Source organism: Cololabis saira, chromosome 8 (assembly GCF_033807715.1).
Source record: "Cololabis saira isolate AMF1-May2022 chromosome 8, fColSai1.1, whole genome shotgun sequence".
Taxonomy (NCBI): domain Eukaryota; kingdom Metazoa; phylum Chordata; class Actinopteri; order Beloniformes; family Belonidae; genus Cololabis; species Cololabis saira.
The window spans coordinates 16671413-16692723 of record NC_084594.1 but is presented as its reverse complement, the minus strand read 5'-3'; the positions used below and the strand labels follow the sequence as shown (position 1 = coordinate 16692723).

The 21311-nt window shown below is 39.2% G+C and overlaps 1 non-coding gene across 1 annotated transcript; it reads left to right on the top strand.

Moving 5' to 3' along the window:
* The first annotated feature begins 3376 nt into the window (after positions 1–3376).
* On the top strand, positions 3377–3448 carry trnap-agg (transfer RNA proline (anticodon AGG)). The gene has a single exon. It is a non-coding gene; the product is annotated as a tRNA-Pro (tRNA).
* The last annotated feature ends 17863 nt before the right edge of the window (positions 3449–21311 follow it).

Here is a 21311-nt window from a genome sequence, read left to right as displayed (position 1 = left end):
ATGAAGGTGCAGAATTAATGCGCAGAGAATTAAATATTCCTCGGGATATGGTTATCAGACCACGTAATACATGTACATTACAGTACATAGTCTCATTACAGGCAAAGCAATATGTGTTAATCCTTTATTTGTTATAATTTTGATGATTTAATTGTTTAATGATTTCATAATATATTCAAATTTTTTGAGATTTTTTATTGGGGTTTTCATAAACTGTGAGCCATAATCACCAAAATTATAACAAAGGCTTGAAATATCTCACTTTGCATGTAGTGGGAAATAATATTTGTTTCACCTTAAGTTGAATTTACTACGAATTAAGTTTTGCAATATATTCAAATTTTCCGACCTCCACCTGTATATTATTACATGAATAAATAAGAGCATAATACAGGGGTCTCCAACTCCGGTCCTGGATCCACCTATCCAGCATGTTTTAGGTGTCTCCCTGCATGAATGACAGCAGCAAAGTTGAATAAAATATCTATTTTTCATTGAAGTACCCATCTTTCTCGTGTTTATTATCATTTGCCACATAATTAAAGCAACCTCATACTAAATTTAAGAAAACAATTTTTGCATTTTTTTGTCATATAATTTCATCCAAAACTTGTCGAAATGTGTTTCTTTGAGTGGCAGCCCTGTCATGGCTTGGCGGACAATAAGTTCTGGTACCTGACCGGACTGAACAGCGCCATGCACAGGTGTTATGCAGGTTAGGTTCAGTCTGCTGCAGAGATGAGCGGACCTCAGCAAACCTCCATGAGCCGTTTCTTTACTGGTTGTTCGAGTAAAAGAAATAGTGATGAACAAGTGGAAAATCCTACCAAAAAGAAAAGCAAAGGCTTTAATCGCAAGTACGACATTATGTATATAAAATACACATTTGTTGCAACGGGCGATTTGGAGGCGCCAAACACACTTTGTATTTTATGTGGAGAAACGCTCGCCAACGAAGCAAAAGAAGCCATCCAAGCTTCAAAGACACTTAAATACAAAACATCCTTCTCTCAAAGACAAACCAGTGGAAGGAAAAAACGTGACTTAGATTTGCAGAAGCAAGTTTTAAAGGCCACAACATCAGCTAACGTCCTGCGGCTAACGACTAGCCTGCATTTTAAAATGCATTGTTTTTTTCTAAAATGTTTATTAAAATTGACATAAATTGTCAACCGGTCCCTGAGCTTTTTGTTTATACTTCTGCTGGTCCTTGGCACAAAAAAGGTTGGGAACCCCTGGGTTAAGCGATCAGCGACTTGGGCTGCGCTGCTACCATGCATACAAATTACGGTGTCATCTACATACATTATGGTGTTTGAATTAGGGCACACAGTTGGCAAATCATTCACATATAAAGAAAATAAAAGTGGACCCAAAATGGATCCCTGGGGAACACCTGCCACTAAGGAAATAGTTTCGGAGTCGGACTGATGATTCTTTATGCGAACAAACTGAGACCTATTTGCTAAATATGACTTTATCCAGTTAATGGTGCCTGATGAAAAATTAAATGTGGAAAGTTTACCAAGAAGTACGCCATGATTGATGGTATCAAAAGCCTTTTTTCAGATCTAAAAATACAGCACCCACCACACCACCTTTATCTAGCATTGACTTAATTTTTTCAATGAAATAACAATTGGCAGTTTCAGTGGAGTGATTAGTGCGAAAGCCAAACTGGTTTGGATGCAAAAAGTAAGAACTAGTATTTAAATAATGTATAATTTGTCCAGCAACAAGTTTCTCAGCCACTTTGGAAACCACAGGTAACACACTAATAGGTCTGTAGTTGCTGATGGATTGTTGATCACCACCTTTAAATAAAGGTGAAACAGCAGCTAGTTTCCACACATCTGGGAAAGTTTCCAGAGCTATTGAAAGATTTAGAATATTTGTAATTGGCCATATTAAGGATGCAGAGAACTCCTTAAGCATAACTGTGTTCATACCAATGACATCTATAGCTTTAGAACAGTGGTTCCCAACCTTTTTTCCTTGTTCCCCCCCTACTTGTGGCTAAGACCACCTGGGCCCCCCGACCTGTACGTACTAGTACCAAAATAGTCTTTAATTGAAAAAATGAACATTAATTATGTTTTTTTGATACATTTCTCTTTGGTTTACTCTGTGTATATATATATATGACTTTGTTTTTCTCCAATGTCACCAATGTATAAAATACGCACAAAAGAACATAAAAGGACATAAAAATATTTGTGAAAAATGTCTCTTTTAATATGAGACCAAAATTTTTAACATGTTTCCTTTAACAACCTGTTGGAGTAGAATAAATGTTGAGTAATGATATAATAATAAGGAATGAAATCATTTCCTGTGTTTGTCACCAGTGTATAAAAAACACAAAAAATATTCAAGACATTCATAAATTATTCCTAACAACGTCTTATGAATGACTCGTTCGCAAATATAATTTTTACAACTGCATAATTTCAAAGCAGACAAAGTTTTGCTGTATGTTAAATATGCAATGAAACACATACAAATATTAAATATTTTGTCTTTAAAAAAGTAAGATTTATCCAGGCACTGGAGAAGAAAAAGACGCTACACTACACTCTGGGATAAAAGCAAACTTGTTGAATAGGTTTAAGCGAGGACGGAAAGAGGAAGGAGTGAGATGTCTTGATGTATTTAGATCTTTGGACTCCGCTTCTTTTTCACACCTAGCGACCTCTGGCGGTGATTTACTGACGGTGCAATAAACGTGTTAGCAAACATTTTAATGTGCACGTGTTTTGATTTATAAGTAGGCTAATCGATGTAACAAAAATGTCCAACTAAGAAATTGAACTTCAAACGTCCGTACAAAAACAATGTAGTCTTATATATATACAAATTTAAAAGAATTCTGTCTCGAGAACATAATTTGCATTGTTGGAGAAGAATAAACACATAATCTATCACACCTTAGTAAACATTTTGTGATTCAAGTCATAAAGATAAAGATAAAGTTAAAGTCATACTTTATTGATCACCCAAGGAGGAATTCTAGTATCACAGCAGCATACAACGGAATAGAAATGCGGGGTTGAAAAAATTAAATATATAAATAAATAAATATATAAATGTACACACGTAATCATTTGTATACAAAATATATATATAGATATACACAGAAATATGCAACAATGACAGGAATTTCGTAGAAAGGAAACCTCAATTGTGCAAGAGAAATGGGCGTATAACTTACATGCGTCCACGCGTGGTTATTTCTTTTATTTTAAAATCACGTCGCCTGTCTCACGTTACTTTTCAAACGTGGTAGTGGTTGAAAATCATAATTAATCAATAATAATATGACGGCAGTAGTCGTTTTGGGCGATTGAGAAAAATCAATGGTCAGGCCGTCAGTCATGGCTCGTTGGTCTAGGGGTATGATTCTCGCTTAGGGTGCGAGAGGTCCCGGGTTCAAATCCCGGACGAGCCCTCTGGTTTTTGATGTTACTTTTTTTTATTTTAAAGATATTCTAACATATATATACCGTACAGTATATATACATACAGTACATAGAAAATATAACATCATTCTGTCTGCTTTAAGAAAAATCAACCTTCCTGGATTTACCATTGTAAAGCTTCTTTTTTTCTTTTTCAGACTAAGTGAACACTTTTACACATTAACAGCAAAGATGAGACCTATCAGATTGAATACTGACATACTGGAAAGCTGTTACTGACTTCATTCATTGATCAGATAACACCGATCCATTGATTTACTGTTGAAACTGCCCTAGTTCGTCAGTCCTGTTCAGATGAAATGTTGTTTGAACTTGTTTGCTGAATTTGACTTTTTTAAACTTTTTTTTTGCACTTTAATTGCACATTTTCAATTTCAAAACGACAACCACAGAGGAATATAAAAGTCAGTTATTAGGAGGTATTTATCAGACTCAGATCTGAACTAAATTAAAGTGCATTGGTGCATCTCCAAATCAAAGTCTGAGCAAAGCAAATGCTGAGGTTTGCATGAAAAAAATACATGTTTTGTCAGTTGACTGAGAATTATTCTATACATTATGGATTTTGGTTGTTTTTCAGATCAGGACTTTTAAGGCAGGTATGAAATCCTCACTCAATAGCTCTACTTCAATTACTGTAAGTATCAAATGATCCAACTATTTCACCTATCCGTGCATGGGACAGGTACTTAGCTGTCAGAAGAGAAGTACTTTCCCATTTTTAAGCATCCTTACTATTTGCTTTGGCAGAGATGGGAGGGAATATCTTATTCCCATCGCTGTCGTCTCATATGACAAATCATTTTATGGCACTTTGTCACTCAGCAGCAAAGATGAAACTATAGCTCAGTGGGCAACAGAGGACATCACAGCTGAGATACAGTCAAGGAATGACTTACCAGAGAGAATTGAGATGGTGACAAACAAGAGTACCTTAAACTCCACAACTACAGGGGGGATCCACTGCTAAATATTGTAAGTTATTTTGTTGCTGATAATGATATATGAAGAGATTTATGTGCAGAGTTTAAGAAAAGATTGAATGATTTGTCATTCTGTCATTTTATTATCATTATTGTTATGGTTTATTTGTTAGGTGGAATTGTTGTTTTGAAGTTTTGCTCATAAACCTGATAATAATATGTATTTACCTGGCTTACATATTTTCTCTAAGGAGACAAACTCAGAGGAATGCATATTTATGTTTTTACTCTGACCTAACAACAAGGCGTGTCACAAACTCTGAGCAGTTTAATCGGGATCACTCAGTGCAGTGTGTGACATCCTAAAATTGTGTTGATTTAAAACTACAGACTACAAAACTACATTTTTTTAAATGACCAAACTGATGATTCTGTATTTTACCCACCACATGGACGCAGCCTGTTTCCTGCTGCAACACAGACCACATAAGCATGAACCTGACTACTTGTTTATGTACGATATTAAAAATAAACTCTTCGGTAAATTGTCAGAAATAAAATGTTTGCCTTCTCTACTTGTTAAATAAACTCCTGCTTTGTGTTTGTGTGTGATTTTATGGTTTGGGATCAGACAGCACACACAAGCGAGGGTGAGCCACTAAAGCTCAATGTGTAACTACGTAGATAACATAAACAGTGAAACCTTGTTGGACTTAGCTCAGAGGCAGCTATCACTGTAGCCTGGTGTTATCACGTAAACAACTGTTATTACAGAAAAGGAAGGGACGTAAGGATAAAACTTGATAAAAATCATTCTACTTGCTATTTGGAATACTTGTATTGCTCTCATCTCTAGGATAAAGTGGTAAAAGAAAAAAAAAAGCAGTTGCCGCACCAGCTAAATAAATCATGTTGTTTGCATCAAATCATAACAAACAAACATACAATAAAAAAAAGAAAAACAAGAAAACCTTTAAATTGTTTCTTTCTGTCAAAAGAAATTGACTAATTGTCATAAATAATCTTTCATAAACATGCACACAAAACATTGGCATCCTTGAGCAAAAATTCCCTGACATACATCTAAACTGTGCATTTAAAAGCTGTTTAGGATTATATCCTTGATTTTTTTTTCTTGTAGTAAATGTATCTATAGTTTAGACAGATTTTCACATTTCTTAAACAGTTGTAGTTTCAGATAATTTAATGCGATCTGTCTTTAGACTGTCTTCTCCAAGTGTACGATTGTTGTGTAATCGTACACTTGTTGCTGTTGGTTGTTATCAACCAACAGCCATCTTTTCATCCATTCATCATTTATTTTTCCACTGGTTGTTTCTTGTTTGGGGTATCAGGGGTCTGCTTTAGCCCATCCCAGCAGAAAGGCAGGGGTCACCCTGGACAGGTCATTGCAGATCATCCGGTGGATTTGTGTGTTTGGCAGTGTCTTCTATTTAACGACCACCAGAGGGCGCTTTCCCCCAACTATCGTTAGCAGAGTGCGGCATGACAGGCAAAAAACCCAATCCCCTGCTCAAGTGTTTATTTATTCTCATTCAGTGTTGAAATGATTTCATAAGCATTCAATTCATAAATGTATGCAGTGTTATTGTTTTTCACATTTATTTTGGAGTTATAAGAGAAGCAACTGCTGCCATTTAGATAATATTAGAGTTTAAACAGATAGATGGATGGATAGACAGGTTACAAAAATCCTTCATTTTACTGTATTCACAGTGATGTATTTATCTTTTCAGTGGAAGTAACAGAAATGATAACTATATGAATTTGAGAGGAAAATACATTTTTAGACATTTTTAGGTTTGAGTGTTTAATAAAACCATTTACTAAGAGTGTGTAGTTGCCATATTATGTTGTTGCACTGTGAGTGAAGATAATGTTGTTTACGGTGCACCACGCAGTCGTCCATGCTTATAATGTGTCTGTGGGGGGTCTAATCCTCATGAATAGATATGGAGAGAGATGGAGCAGGAGAAGGAAGCGTCAGCTCGGGTATTATGGACATGACAGCACCTCTATCCCAGAAATACTGGCCTCCAGGAAGAATAGTCATTACTTAACTGTTTTTATTCATTTATTTTTTGCTTATTATCCTATCTTCTTGTGTCTTTTCAGCATTTCACTTGCCATTCTCTAAATTTCTAAACAGGAAGGTCTGTAATCCTTGGAGTGTTTGTCAAGGACAATATGGAAAAAGGAAATTAGAAAAAGAGAAAGAAGAAGGAATACAGTGACTTTTATATTTACTTCGATATTACTGAAGACAGTATGATCCCAAGTCACCTGCCTGGCATTTGTTAATTCACATCCCGTCCTGCATTTCAGAGGTGCAACGTGTCATTTATAGTGACTGAGGTAATAGAAAATAATGATGGTATTTCAGAAAGGTGATCTAAACAGGTGATTGCAATTATGATTTGGTGCGATAGCAGTTTCTATGAAAGACAATAAAATGTAAAATTGGAATGGATCTGCATAACAGTGCAGTGCATAACAGCATCGGACCATTTTAGAAATCAATGTGTAAGGGGTAAGGGTGCAAACCTGAGCTCGACACCTACTGTATGATTTCACACGTCATGATACAGTGATGGTTTGGAGTCTTATCAGCACTTCTAGAAAAGATTACATCTGGGATGCAGCGCACAAAAGGTACCCAGAGATTTTATTGCATCTATGCTGCATTAAAAAAAACACGTAAAAGCATTTCTGAACAGGCAAATGCAGAACCGCATTCAGCACACAGAAGAGACGCCATGAAAGCAGGGACTGGATGAACCTGCCACACTTGAAAATAGACTTTTGTCAGAAAAGGATTTTAGTTTTCAAGTAAACTGTTTTTTCTAAACTGTATTTTTAAAAAAAGGAAAAAAAATTCCTTGAGTTCTTGTAAATGAATAAAATTCAAGGTAAGTGTAAAAAATTGCCTCATTTCTCTCCTCCCTTCTCTGATTCAGGTCTGTGCTACAACATGTTACTCATGCTCTTATTTTCCGTTTCATTGACGATGGTGCCATGAGATATTCTTTCAATCTTCTATTTTGATAGCTCACACAGTGACAGTTCAGCATTCCCTGTGATACAGGATCCCTCTTTAAAATATTTAAAAGACATCTATAGGAAAGTTGCTGGAGACGCTGCACGCTTGCTAAGTGTACAATGACATTGATGTTGTTGTCTCAAGGAGAGAGATTGCTGTCAACATTTTCAAAGATTTTTAAAGTCATTTCTGCAGAGAGAGTGCTTCATTTCCTTTATACCGGTGAGAGAAACAGTCCATTTTAAGGTTCCTTATCCTGTTCAGGGTCAGCCTGCTGGAGCTTCTACCAATTTACAGATGAAAAGATGCATGTTTACAGCGCCACCAAAAATATGTGAAAAAAATTGCTTAATCTACACAGTGAGACCCCAGCTGGTTGGTCAGCTTCCGACCCAAGGAGTCTTGTTTTCAAATAATACTGGAACAACGTGAGAATATACGAACTATAACTTTTTAAAACTTTTGTCAAATCCCTGGACATCGTCATCTCTGAAAGACTGATAGCCCTTTGCGGAGCGCTATAGGCATGTGTGCCTTTATTCAATTTAAGTCACAAACAGTACCACATGTCACAGAAATGTAATAGTTAGCCTTGATTTCATCATATGGTCTTATTCATATCAATGACTCAGCATTGCAAACTTGTCCTTGAGCCTCTTTTGTGTTTAGTGACGTGAGTACGTCCATACCTGCTGAACAGGTTTCTGTTTCCTGTCTTCTCAAGTGATTCAGGCAGATGCACATCAGTACGAGCAACTCTCAGCATAGGCTTGTTCAACACCTGGGCAAACATTTGCGTATGATTATACATTAAAGCAGCTAAACTTGTTTAAACTTGTGGTTTATTCTTTCCCTTTCAGTTTAGTGTTTGTGTTATGAAAGCTATCTAATGTACACAGAAAGTGAAAGAACTCTCACTATAGTCCAGTTAAATACAATGTAGTTCAGTCTAGGTATCCAGTTATATTCCAATTAAATCCAGTTTATTACAATTCATTTATTATTTTTTCCACTACAATTCAATCCAATTAACAATTCATACAATGCCAATTCATAAAAAACGGCCTATGAAAGTAATATTTATGTGAAGTCATTCTCATATCCTAGGAATTCACGAGATAATTCCCTTTCTAAAAGAAAGACATTTTCAGGAGAATAATCTCATGGAAGGCCGACATCTTCCTCGACTAACTGGGGGTGTTGAGAGGATGAGAAACAGGCATCAACAAACAAAAAGGCCATGTAGAGCACCTTCATGAGTACACTAACACATTGCACTTCGGACACAGTGCTCTTACATGTGTGTGGAAATGAAGGAATGGTATCTTTAAAACTCATCAAACTCTTACATATCCACCTGAGAATACTGTAGCAGCTCTCTTCCCTGATTGCTACTCTGGAGTTACTACAGAGATTTGAATGTTTGTTCATCATAAAGTCGTGTTTCATGTTTCTAATCTTTCCTGGTTTCAAGGGAAGATTATAGTTGCAGTGATTTTAGCACAGAGATGGATTGCTGTCCTCTTTTTGACCAAAAACTTGACAAATGGCTGTCCTACTGCATCCACTATGTGGCAGCCTCTGCAAGCACGAAGTATCCGGCATTCCATACTCATTTTTTTTTTTTTTGACTGTTATCAGAGCATGATCCAGTTATTTGCAGTGTACTGCACAATGACAAACTTCTGCACGCAATATTATAAGTGCATAAATACTTATTTTAGAACATAATTAAATGAATTAGTCCTGAAATGTTCGCTATGAAACAAAAAAGAAGGAAACACAAAGTTAACAGCAGTTACACACATGGATAAAGAGTTCAGATTGGGGGAAGTGGCCTGTGCATCATTGGCCGTCCCCTAAAAACCTAGACCTACAGGAGGCATCAATTAAAGGAATAGTTCAGGGTCACTCAAGTGAGTTCTAACAAGAAGTTTTACCAAAAAGGAAAGTTTAAAGCCTAATATTAGAATAAGAAAGGGGTCTGCATCTCAAAAACAGACCCAGAGTTGGTTCCACCAGAGAGGAGCCAGATAACTAAAGGTTCTGCACCCCTTCAACTTGTGGAGACTTCACTAGCCAAAAGTACACCGCAGGAGTGGTGCTGTTGGGGGAATAAGATAAGATTTAGAATCAGTATTTACTTTATACGTCTAAAATGTTAGTTTAAGACATTATTACCACATTGCTCAGTACACAGTTTACTTATTGATTTTAATAAAGAGGATTATTAGTAAGTGTTTACTTTTACGCCTTTTGGGCTGAGCTAAATCTACAGGGTGGGTGTCAAGGTGAACAATTGCTCACAGGTCCAGATGTGGCTTACTTCATCCACTTGATGACTTTATCATATGATGACCACACACAAGTGAAAAGTTTGAGCTGACATTTTCAGAATATGTCAAGGCATATTAGTGTCACTGTGTTCTGTGAGCATACTTTCATCATGTAATATTCAAAAGATATTTTGCAGCAGCCTGACCATTCACCATTCCTGTGCATGTAATAATGTCCTTTTGTTCAAATCAATTAATTGAAAATGTTTGTTAATTTGCCGTGTTGAAAATGTTGCTTTTTGTTATGACTGCCTGAGGTTTCTCAGAGCAAAATACAGCTTGATGTAAAGATGTGAATTTACTTTTTCTTTCTTCAGAGAGAAAACTTGTATGTTGTATTTTACAGATAGTCTCTAAATTCCTGATATGTAGCCGTCTCATTACATGTCAACTTGATCCTATCCCTACAAGAATCCTCCAGGTCATAGATCCGTCTGTGTGCTCATTCTACCAGACCTACTGGCTGCCTTTGACACAGTTAAACAAGGTTTTCTGCTGTCAGTCCTTTCTGGTTTGGGCACCTCGGGCAAAGCCCTCTCTCGGTTTGAATCCTATCGAACCAGGCGTTAATTCGCAATGTCATGGCAAGTGGAGACATCCATTTCTTATCGCCTCTCCACAGGAGGTCCCTAAGGCTCGGTGTTGGGGCCCCTTGTGATTGCCATCTTCACAACTCCTGTCTCTCTAACATCTCCTTATAGATGAAGGAAGGGTACCTCCAACTAAACATCTTCAAGACTGTTGTCTTGGTCCTTCCTGGCCATCAGTCTGTCCACCAGGATTTCAATATCAACCTCACCTTTACAATTATCCCTCCTACCATGTCTGCCCTTGCCATGAGATCGTGAATGAAAATCTGGGTGTAATGATTGATGACCAGCTATGCTTCTCATAGGTTCCCATTGTTACTCAGTTATTCAATTTGCTTTGCACAATATAAAGAACAGCATACCTAACTAATTATGATACCCAAGTCCTTGTATTGTCCATGGTTATCTCCCACCCTGCGACTGCAGTGCTTTCCTGGCTGGTCTTCCAGCTTGTCTTGCAAAACCGTTGCAGGTTCTCTTTACATTTATGTATTTAAGGTAATTCTCTAGCTGTATTTTTGATGTGTTAATAGTCTTAATAGTCTTTTTCCTTTTAAAAACTGCACTTTTGGCATACTGCAAGTCTCTCTTTACTTTTTGGCTTGACTGCGTTCCTCTGTTAATAAGTTGCTTTGGATAAAAGTGTCTGCTAAATGGAATGTATAGCAATGTGATGTAAATTTTGCCTAGTAATTACATTTTTAGAATTATTATTTCATTGTTGTAGTCTCCAGAAACTTTAGAGCACAAGCACAAGTTTTTTGTTGTTGTTTTTTTTAATTCAAGATCACTGGAAGCGCTGTATGAAAAACATACTTTGGCTATATAGTTTCCTCTTTAACCGACACCATACCCGAGCCTTATTCCTCAAACATCATTTTCTCACAGAAATGGGCTTTGAATCTCTGACCCAGATCATCCAAACAGGCCAATGGAAGGACAAACAGAAAACATCAAACATAGGCATAAATAACTCTTCAAACTTTATTATAGTTGGTTGAAAGTGCCTTATCCCACTACAAACACTTCTCTTCTTTCCTGTAGTGCACATAAAGAGAAGATTTTTTTTTCTAGAGCAGAGTGTTGTCAAAAGATGATGTGTAAATACACACTGAGGCTGAAAATTGGTACACAGAAAGTTATTTTGTGTGTATGTTTAAACTGAATGTATGTCATTTAAACAAACACTTTTTTAGTAAGACACGCTTAAATTAGTGACTATATTCTGAGTCGGACCTGGAAATAGGAGCATTTTAAGCACCCACCCCACAGTTATGATTACAGAGCTACTTAATTACTGACCCAAACAACACAGGCAAAAAAAGAAGCACATTCAAGTCAGTTCAGAACAAGTTGGCTAAAGATGAAATATTTTTGGAGTTAGAGATCTGTGTAAAGCTCTGGGTTTAAGCCTTTAGTTTGGCACACAAGCTACTGTGGTGTTGGTGATGTGATGTTTGTGTGATTCATTAATTAGACATTGCTCTGTAGCATCTCTCCATCCATCCATTATCTATAGCTGCTTAATCCTTTTTAGTCACCCCATGATACTATTTAGGGTCATGGGGAGCCTATACTGGCTCAGACCTTGGTCAGGTCACCAGTCCACCGCAGGGCCACATGTAAACAACCACACACACGTAAAACCTCCTTCCTGTACTCACACTGACCTCGTGACTTATTTATGACTCTATGAAAAACCCGGTGCTCATGAAAACATACTTACGTACACAGGACAAAAAATCCCATTCATGGTGTTTCAGTAAAAATGTAAATACCATAATACGTAAAAGACTAACTGTACTTTTCATACCTTACTTGAGGGTTAGTAACCTGGTTTAAAACACCCATTTGATATCAGCAGTCACATGGCTTCTCAACCCACATGGCGCTGCTGTTATGGCCCGTGGTTTTAATTAGAGATGGAAAATTACTTGCACATCCAGATTAGTCGTTCATGTCTGTAGGCGGACTCCGGGGTCTTGAATTCCAAAACTGAAACTCAAATCTCATGAGAAGGCCTGCTGCTCATGCAAATCATTTGAATAGATTATTTAGTCACACATTTCTATCTGTCCTGTATCATCCAGTGTACACAAAACCACTGCCTCTGTTTGTGCATAGTCAGTTGGAGAGTTGGAGCTACCAGAGGTCTTGCAGACACAACAGACCCAGGAGGACCAATCTGAACATGTCTGAGGACTTGCCTGAATCCTCAGAAATCATCTAAATCCCTGTTCGCACATGGGTCCATGGACACACGGCTCATTGATTCATTAGATGGGAAAACCGCAGAGTCAGAATTGCCGTCACATCGGCTCCGGTTGTTTCTTTTAATTGCACTGTTGTGCTGCCAAATGGTTACACGGATGCCAACAACAAAATAAAAAAATAAAACAGAAATAAAACTTTATTCAACAAATCAAAATGCCTAATGTTTAAATAGACTAAATGTGGTGTCCTGGGTGTTGATTTTTATGATAAAACTGGAGCCTGTAATCAGATTTGTGTTTGAAGAATTTGGAAAAACAACATTGATCCCTGCACCTAAACAAGCTCCCTAATGCAACCATTACAATTTCCTTGCTATAGATACTGTACATCGATCTAACCATCATTATCTATACTACATCATCCAAACCTGCTTCCTCCTATTCAAGGTTATGGAGGTCTACGGAAGCCTATCCCAGCTGTCTTCGGGCAAAAGGCACACCCTGGATGGGTTATCAATCAATTACAGGGCCACATTTAGACCATAAATTAAAATCGCCACTTTGCTTAATACCATGTTTTTGGGTTGCAGGAGAAAACTGGAGTACCTTGTAAGGGACAGAGAGGGCTGGCAAAAAAGGAATAACAGGGAATTTTCAAAATATAAAGGGTTTTATTAATCCAACTAAACAAAATCAAATGTGAACAAATTAGAATAAACTGAGACGATAAAAGAGGTCAACTAAATCAAACTAAACTTAGGCTTTTTAACATGTAACAAATAAGCAGAACTGACCAGATCACCAACAAAAATAAACTGACCTGACTCGCCACACACAAGAGGGCTGATCAGACCATTAACACACACACACACACACACACACACACACACACACACACACACACACACACACACACACACACACACACACACACACACACACACACACACAAACACAAGGGCTTAACAGACAATACAATCAAAAATGAAAGTATTTACAAAACCCAAAATCAAACCATCCTTCAAGGTGGAAAAAAGAAAAGCAACTACAGTGAGACAAATCCCACGCAGAAAGGTCCCAGTCATTCATGATCAGGGACAATGTTCTTCTGTTTCAGTGGTCGGATTTCTACCTCTTTCTATAGAGCTGAGTGATCCAAAAGTCTCCTTGGATGCTAATATGAATAGTTACTGATCCAAGAGCACTCAAAACAGCAGCACAGAACCATGACGCCACGGACCCATCTATGCTGACAGGATTTGCTCACCTAAATTTTTTAAATTTCAGATATACCACATTGGTCATAGTCATAGAGCATGTGTTTGGATGTTTTCTTGCCATCATCATTGTTCTGTTCATATAGTAATGAATGAGGGGGGCGTTTTTCCTCTTTTCTCTGGTAAGGATTAGTGCATTGCTGCCCCCTGCAGGTAAAAACAACAACATTTGGTCTTTACGGGTGGAAATCATGTTCTTATTTTCATCTTACATGTAGATTAATGCAAAAATGGTGAATTACATCACTGCAGGCTCTCTGCTCTGTTCTACACTTAAATAATAATTAAATATCCTTATATATTGATGGCCTCCAAGAACACGGTAAGTACAGTACAAAATGTTCAGACACTCTGGAACTGTGAGGATGTGTGACAATGTGCACTCTGATGTTTTCTGATTCAGCAGTCTGCCAACATGCCACTTCTTGTAATTATACCCACTGTGAACCATGAAATGTGATACTCACTTCAAGCTTTTCTTCTACTTCTCTCAACCAATATTTTATGGTTTTGTCTGTCACTCCAGTGTACCAGTAGTCCGGTCCAATAATCAATTTTTTTGGAACTCAGACCAATAGGTTTTCTTGACTGCATCATTATGAGATGCTCTGATTAGATGTAACAGAATATTAGATACCAATACTTACTGTATGCATGTTGGTGCAGATTCCCAGTGATTAAGGCCGTGTCAGTCCCAAATACTTGAGGCAATTGGATTTAAGGCATTTTATCACTCATCCCCAATGTTTTTTCTGTCGTGACTGGTGGGGGAAGTTTTATGCTTAAAGGTTGCTTTCGTGTTGAATATCAGTATTTCTGAGGTTCAAAACGAAAAAGAAAATAATCTACTTTTTGACTCACCACCCACAGGAATGTAAAACATCTGATTTCAGAATCACCAGTGGGCTGAGACAGTCCCCAACGAGACAATCCCATTAAGAAATCAGTTTGGCCCTGAATAGCTCAGTCAGTTGTGCAGGTACCATTTCCAGAGCCTATTGTAGGTGGTGCAGGTTCAAGTCCTGGCTTGTCATTTTTTTGCTACATGTTTTTCAACCTGTCCACCTATTTTCCAAATAAAGGCCACTACCACCACAAAAATCTTTTTTTAAAGAACACTGTAAACCTTTTAGATACCCCGAACTGAACCTTTGTCAAATTATCTTAAAAACTGGTAAATTTTAAATAGAGGAAAAGGAGAGCAGGCACCAAAATATTGTCCTTGTTCCAATGATGGGTGGAGATGTGGCCACCATTCGCCCAACATTTTCACCCAACTCGACCGCAACTGGAAGATTTTAACTTTAATAAAACAAAGTAGAAAACTTTTTGCACATATACAGAAAGGTGCGTCGGAGGAGGAAAGCCGCAGCCAATTTTAAAAAGAAAACTCCTGCACACGTTCTTCTCACCAGACTACTGTTTTATTGGGCCAACGTTTTGGTCATCGACCTTTCTCAAGGCATCAAAAAACGTTTTGGGTTTTTTGATGCCTTGAGAAGGTCGATGACCGTAACGTTGGCCCAATAAAACAGTAGTCTGGTGAGAAGAACGTGCGCGGGAGTTTTCTTTTTAACTTTAATAAAACGAAATTAAAACCCGACCCGCTATGTGATCCGCATTTTTTTCTTTCAAAAATGAAATAAAGATAAGTTCTTGATTAATCATTGCCTTAATATCACATGAACAAAAAGCACAGGTGTTGATATGTTAACGTGCCATTACGCATATAGTCTATAAATGTCCATCTGGGATTTTTACTGCATAAACAAGACTGTGGCAGAGTGGAGGAGCTGCAGCCACTCAGGCTGACGGGACACAGGTGTGGCCCGTCAACCTCTCCACCCTGCCAGCCTTATAAGGGGGTCGGAGGAGCTGCTGGTGGCTGTTGCTGTTGGGAAAGGTGCTTGTGCACGTGTGTGGCGGTGTATGCTGGAATAAAAGGGTTCTGCACAAAACTCCGTGTCCTCTCAATCCTGTCGGTCGGGCCCCGTAGCACTAGCCCTTCTACAAAGACATCACGTCTTGCGCCAGCATCAGGACTATAGCCCATTTCTGAGACTTGAAAAGGGCTTTCCCATCTGAGACCAATTCTTGGATATATTTGAGACACATTGTTACTCTTAGATGAAACCAGCCTTTGTTTAGAAACTTCTTTACTGATCAGAACTTTCAAAAAAGATGTATTTCAACGAATCCAACATGAATTATAGCTGAATTAATAAAAATAAATAAATACGAACGCAAAAGACCATCTGGGGCGCTTAATGGGGATTTATTTATTTAAATCAGGTGTGTTAGAGCCTGAGGCACCTAAAACAGGCAGGACAGTGGCCTAAAAGGACTGGACTTAAAGAAAACACCCGAACAGATAATGACCTTGATATACGAAAAAGTAAACAACCCTTCAACAAACGCTTGGCCTAACAGAGGTTACCCAGGTCCTGATGTCAAGAGGCCGCTATCCAACTAGATCTCAAGGATAAGGGACAGTTCTTAGAGGGACTGATTGTAAACATTGTGGACAGACAAGATAGGTGGTCTGAGAGAGGAGTTAAATAAGTATTTTATGTTAAACAGGAACAAACAATATTCAACAGAGGAGGCGATGCAAGGCTTCCCCTACCTTGCATTTACATTGTAGCCCTGACCCTCCCCCTCAAGCGGTTTCACAACAATTTACATCTTCATGTAAATAAAACTTATCACATGGCAAGGTAAACCACAGAGAACAACCCCCATAATGATCCACAGGAGGAAAGGGTGCTCAGTGACTCGCATCATGCGATTTAAATGAATCAGAATACATGTCCCAACCACGGCTTTTAAGCTTGAAGCTCCCCCACAGTCAGTAAGAAGGTTCACATGTGCTTAGAAAAACATTTTTGAAGTATTGCATTAGTCCAACTAAGGCCCCGTTTACACGAGTATTTACAAAAACGGATATTTCGCCCTCTACGTTTTGAAAAATTCCATCGTTTACACGAGATCGTTTTCAAAACCTCTTTGTTTACACGAATCCGCATAAATAAGCTGTTAACGTCATGCCAGCCAATCAGAATCCTGGAAAAAACATCAACAAATGACACGTGTAACTTCCAGTTAAGGCTGAGACCCCGTCCACACGTAGCCGGGTATTTTTAAAACAGAATATCCCCCCCCCCCCTCCATTTATAAAATAATTTGTATCCACATTACATCGTTTTAAAAAAAAAACCCTTCCACACATAACCGAAGATCTGCGTTTTCGACCACACTCATAAGCATTCCAAACCTGTAGATCATCAGGTCCAAATGTAGGAAAATATCTTCGGTTTAGCAGATACCCGGCTACGTGTGGACGGGGTCTGATTTATGGTTCCACGTTACACCAACGCAGACCTTACGGCGTAGGGTACACGGTGACGCACACCGTACGTCGCGCATCGCCGCGTACCCTACGCTGTAGGCTCTGCGTCGATTTAACGCGGGACCATAATTCAGGCTTTACTTCCAAGACGGAACGAGAGTCTTTCGTTTGGAGTGACAGAGAAGTGGAGTTACTTTTAAGTGTAACTTTAGAATATAAAACAGGTAAAATACAAGAAAATATTGATGGTGGCCAAACTAATTGTAAACACAGGTCGCACACATGATGCTGGTGACGTTTCTGTTGCATAATGTGACGTTCTGAAGCCTAAATCTCCGTTTCCCTCTGTTTAGACGCAAACGTGAAAACGGAGTTTTTGAAAATCTCCACTTTGGCCGGAGTTTTCAGAAATGATCGTTTTTGGTGACTTTGAGCTCCGTTTTCGTGTAAACGAACGGCCAAAACGCATGAAAACGCCTCAGTTTTTGCTCCGTGTAAACGGGGCCTAAAACTGGAGTTTTGAAAATGCACAAAAACATCTTGGTCTGACTGAAATTGAGTCAGCTCAAATTGTAACAAATCAGGAAGTCCAGGAGCAGAATGCAGGAAACTGTAGACAGGAGTCTGCAAATCAACAGGGTTTAAAGGAGCATGAGGCAGGATTGAGGCAGGATTTATGAAAAACATTCGTATATGTTTCAAGTTTTCTAGTAATAATGTCAGGTGAAGCGTTCCAAACCAAAAAGAATGAACCCTCTAGCGTATCTCTCCGTTGCCTTGAACAGGCTGTGTGCTGCAAAATGTGTTGCAATGCGGAGGCCGAATTTCCCGCGCTGTCCTGCGGATGTGACGTCACATGACGCTGCATGCACGTTCTCCCCGTTCTCCCGTGCCGGCTTCGCTGTTGGCTGCAGTACCCCCGACGGCCGTCGTGGCGAAGGGTGGCGCTAGAGAGTCTAATTTCTTAAAAGGAGCCTCATGCTCCTGTAATAAACAAATACTCTACGGCAGGAAAGGAATAAAAGACAACAACAAAAAGACAAAGCAACCAGATAAAGAGCTGAAAGAAGAAAAAACCAGCGCAGAACGAGGGCCAGGGAAATCTACGATAGGACAGTACGGACTACCGGCGAGGAACGGAAAGAGAAGAGGATACAACTAACATGTGTTGATGCAAATGATCAGGCAAAATTGGGTGAGGGAAGTAAAACCGGTAAAGGCAAAATAAAGACAGTCCGAGACACCAAACTAGTCGAGCTAACACACCAAGACATGAATTGCCTATATAAATAATATAAAATATAAAATGTTTTTAAGATGCAAAACCGTCTGAGATGGCTTTAAAGCTGCACATTCCTCCACAACAATAATATGGTCGAAGTCAAGCTAATCCCTGCATGTAAACACTCAGTGTGACTGGAATTAGCCTTCATACTCTGCACATGGTCCCAGACTTCAACCAGCACTGGAAGAAGTCAAGAAAGAGCCACACAGGGGCTAAAATAAATAACTAAAGAATGCAGGACATACAAAATGTGCAGAGCTGTATATGTCTAGTTCAATGTTTTCCAGTTTGCTGCTACAAGCTGATCCAGAGATTTATATTTTGTTGTGGTGTTTGTCCCATAGGTCCACCAGAAAATCCCAATGCTAACAAGCTTAATGCAGTCAACGAAGCCACGTAGCCATATCACTAGCAGCACCCGTTTATTATATATATAATTATATTAAAAGTAAGAGGGCAACTACGTGAGAACATTTTTCTTCCAAAACCTTGGCTAAAAAAGGTAAATGAGACACTAAAATTGGAGGACTGTAGGATCAAGATTAGATTTTTTTCAGCAGATGCCTCACCACAGGTCGCTTGAGAATAGTTGGTACGGCTCCAAGACAACTGTTCATGAACGAGAGGAGACAAGGGCCTACTGTGAGGAAAAACCTGTTTTAAAAGTTGAGATGAAAGAGTGTGTTAGGATTTTATGAAATCGTTAAAGGTATGAGGGTTTTTTCTGTAAGATTCTGCACAGATGGTTGCTCTCAGAGCAGGAACACCTCCTGTTTGCATGACTAGACTCAGACTGTTTAGCTGAGTTCTTCTTTAGATGAAGACAATGAAGAGGAAAAGATGTTTTAAAGGGGACCTATTATGAAAAACATGTTTTTTCTTGTTTTAACATATATAAAGTGGTCTCCCCTCACCCTGCCAACACAGGGGAGATGAAATCCCATGAATTTCTGCAAGGTCTGTGACCCCCGCCCGGAGGGTCTCTTCCAGTGTCATGTGATTTTTTTGAGTCGTTTAGAATCTGCTCCTATCGTGACGTCACGACAGGAGCAGATTTCCATAGGTCGGCCTCCGCTGCTGAAACCACGCCCACAACCAGCTCTCTCCGCCGGCTGGAGCTTCAGCCATTGTTCAATTCAATTCAATTCAATTTTATTTATATAGCGTCTAATACAACAGATGTTGTCTCTAGATGCTTTCCAGAGATCCAGAACATGAACATAAACATAAACATAGACATAAACCCCCGAGCAATTATTATATAAACAATGGCAGGTAAAAACTCCCATAGTGGGAGAAAAGCCTTAAGCCAAACAGTGGCAAGGAAAAACTCCCCTTTAGGAGGGAAGAAACCTTGAGCAGGACCAGGCTCATAAGGGGGGACCCTCCTGCCGAAGGCCAGACTGGGGGAGTCAGGGACGTCAGCAGCACACAGCAGGCAGGTGGAAGCAGCAGCGGGATGACCAGAGGTGGGGGGGGCGTCAGCAGCACACAACAGTCATGTGGAAGCAGCAAGCAGGGGGATGGAAGCAGGGGGGGGGGGGGGGGGTGCAGGCGGGCGGAAGCAGCAACAGCAGACATCCACGTAGGCAGGTGGAAGCAGCAACGCAGCTCCCGAAGCTCCAGCCTGCAAACATGCACAAAAGAGAAAAAAGGGGGGCCGGCACAAGAAACTACAGGAACGATGGACAAAAATGATGAAATGGTAATGGAGAAGAGAGGCAGGGAAAAGGAGAGGAGAAGAAGGGTGAGAGGCACCGCCCAGCGGATCATGTCGGTGCCCCCCTGCAGCATAAGCCTATAGCAGCATATCTACCGCGAAGCTATATTTGAGACTAACTATTATAGTTTTGTTCTATAGCTGCAACTATGACTACTGACTCTAACACACTAGAGTTTACACTACCTGCTTTACCAACACCAGCTAGAGGTTTACTAAACACTAACTATAGGCTTTACTAAACAGAAAGGTTTTAAGTTTAGTTTTAAAGGTGGAGGTGGTGTCAGCCTCCTTAACCCAGATTGGAAGTTGGTTCCAAAGTAATGGTGCCTGATAGCAGAACGCCTGCCCTCCAAATCTACATTTAGATACTCTAGGAACTACGAGTAAACCTGCACCCTGGGAGCGGAGAGCTCTGCCAGGAACATAAGGCACTATCAAATCTTGTAAATACTGCGGAGCTAAGCCGTTTTGGGCTTTATATGCAAGTAATACAATTTTAAATTGAATTCTGAATTTTACAGGTAGCCAATGGAGCGACGCTAACACTGGAGAAATGTGGTCTCTCCTGCTGATTCCTGTCAGCACTCGTGCTGCTGCATTCTGGATCAGCTGGAGCCTATTCAGCAAATTACTTGGACATCCTGCTAACAACACATTACAGTAATCCAGTCTATAAGATACAAACGCATGAACTAGTTTTTCTGCATCACTCTGCGAGAGGATTTTCCTAATTTTTGCAATATTACGGAGATGGAAAAACGCTATTTTACAAACCTGATTAACATATGGTTTAAACGACAAATCCTGATCGAAAACAACACCAAGGTTTCTCTCAGTTGCACTGGAAGCCATCGCAAAACCATCTAGTCCCTTCCTAAGATGCTCTGGACCAAGAATGATAACCTCTGTTTTATCTGAATTTAGAAGCAAGAAATTTCTGGACATCCAGTCCTTGATGTCCCTAAGACATGCCTGAAGTTTAACCAACGGTTCTGTCTCATCCGGCTTCATAGACAAATAGAGCTGCGTATCATCAGCATAGCAATGAAAGTGTATGCCGTGATTCTGGATTATA